Consider the following 2500-nt stretch of genomic DNA (forward strand, 5'->3'; position numbering starts at 1 on the left):
TTAACCTAACCTATGTTGCGCCTTAACCTAACCTATGTTGCGCCTTAACCTAACCTATGTTGCGCCTTAACCTAACCTATGTTGCGCCGTAACCTAACCTATGTTGCGCCATAACCTAACCTATGTTGCGCCTTAACCTAACCTATGTTGCGCCTTAACCTAACCTATGTTGCGCCTTAACCTAACCTATGTTGCGCCGTAACCTAACCTATGTTGCGCCTTAACCTAACCTATGTTGCGCCTTAACCTAACCTATGTTGCGCCTTAACCTAACCTATGTTGCGCCTTAACCTAACCTATGTTGCGCCTTAACCTAACCTATGTTGCGCCGTAACCTAACCTATGTTGCGCCTTAACCTAACCTATGTTGCGCCTTAACCTAACCTATGTTGCGCCGTAACCTAACCTATGTTGCGCCTTAACCTAACCTATGTTGCGCCTTAACCTAACCTATGTTGCGCCTTAACCTAACCTATGTTGCGCCTTAACCTAACCTATGTTGCGCCTTAACCTAACCTATGTTGCGCCTTAACCCAACACACGTTGGGCCTTAACCCAACACACGTTGGGCCTTAACCCAACACACGTTGGGCCTTAACCCAACACACGTTGGGCCTTAACCCAACACACGTTGGGCCTTAACCCAACACACGTTGGGCCTTAACCCAACACACGTTGGGCCTTAACCCAACACACGTTGGGCCTTAACCCAACACACGTTGGGCCTTAACCCAACACACGTTGGGCCTTAACCCAACACACGTTGGGCCTTAACCCAACACACGTTGGGCCTTAACCCAACACACGTTGGGCCTTAACCCAACACACGTTGGGCCTTAACCCAACACACGTTGGGCCTTAACCCAACACACGTTGGGCCTTAACCCAACACACGTTGGGCCTTAACCCAACACACGTTGGGCCTTAACCCAACACACGTTGGGCCTTAACCCAACACACGTTGGGCCTTAACCCAACACACGTTGGGCCTTAACCCAACACACGTTGGGCCTTAACCCAACACACGTTGGGCCTTAACCCAACACACGTTGGGCCTTAACCCAACACACGTTGGGCCTTAACCCAACACACGTTGGGCCTTAACCTGCTCTGTAATTGTCATACGACGCGTTAAATTAGTGTAGTGTTGCCTAACTGCAACCCCCGCAATATAGTTTGCTACTCGCACTGCCCGGTCCCCAGAGTATCGCTTCATGTTAAACACCTTGCAGCTATACACTGTAATGCGGATGGCGGCAGGACGTACATGCTCAATGCCCTTCGCAGTTGTTCATTGGCATTCGCATGGCGAAGCACAGCCTACGTTGTGGTACGGCTTGTGGCAACTGTCCGCTGATGTTGTACGTCCAAATCACACACTGTACCGCACATTGGTCCTCATGTACTGAATGATACATCGTGGTACATGTGTGACCGTACCACGACTGCGCCAACAACGGCGAACCATACGGTCCAAATATTGTGCACTCAGCTACGTGTCGTCTCCCTATAAGAGCTGGATTGCAGTATGGTATGCCGTGGATGGCGATCAGCATGAGCCGTCTGTTGATGTAGTGGCGCGTGTTGTCAGACGTAGTCGTCTCTTCTCACACACCGTGATAGCATGGTGCACTGCGTTCCACATCTGCGACATGCGACAGAGGCCGGTTGACAGTCGTTCGCGCAATGGACATCGCATACGTACGGGGGCCACCTTCCACGTGTTCGCGAAGCGTGCACATGTTGTTGCGTGTATGTGGGCAGACATAGTGTGTCGTGACACCTGACACAGGCATGCAACAATCGTTGAATTTGCAAATGGCGATGGACGTCTACGTTTGCTGGTGACGTTACGCAAATGAAGAACTGGTAAACCGTTGTGGTGCGGTTGTTCTCGCTAGAGGTGAATCAGTGATGGCGACGATCGGTTGAGCTACCAACCGGTTGTTTCAGCGATACCCACCATGCCCACGAACGTGAATGGCATGTGGGTGTGAAGCGATACGCGGCGGTGGCTGGGTGGGACCGTCCCCGGCCGGTGAGGGGGGGCCTTCCGGCGTGCTGGCCGCGCGGTGCGTGGGCGCACGCGCTACAGCCGGCTGGTGGGGGCGGCCAGTGGCAGGCGCGCCGGCCGACGGAGGCGGCAGGCGGCGCAGCTGCGCGCCGGCGCACCCTGCACGCGGCGCCGTGCGGCCAAAGTAGGTCCTCGCGGGCCCGGTGCGAAGCGCGGTGGACATCTGCAGTGTGCTGGTCCGATTGAGGACTGTGTGCGCTGAGGATGCGCCGCCGCCCGGCGCTCGGCGCCGCGACGCCGTCTGCTGCTCGGTCGCCTCTGCGGTTCTCGCAGGTGGATTGTATCGCAGCTGTGCGGACGTGTTGGCGCGTGCGCTGTGCTGGGAGAGTTCGCTTCGGCACCCAAGTGGGGCTTTTGTCCTTCTGTGGCGCTGGCGTTGGAGCTGCCGGCCACCGTAGGTGGCGCGTGTTGTCTCCCGCCGGCAAT

Source organism: Schistocerca americana, unplaced genomic scaffold (genome assembly GCF_021461395.2).
Source record: "Schistocerca americana isolate TAMUIC-IGC-003095 unplaced genomic scaffold, iqSchAmer2.1 HiC_scaffold_1563, whole genome shotgun sequence".
Taxonomy (NCBI): domain Eukaryota; kingdom Metazoa; phylum Arthropoda; class Insecta; order Orthoptera; family Acrididae; genus Schistocerca; species Schistocerca americana.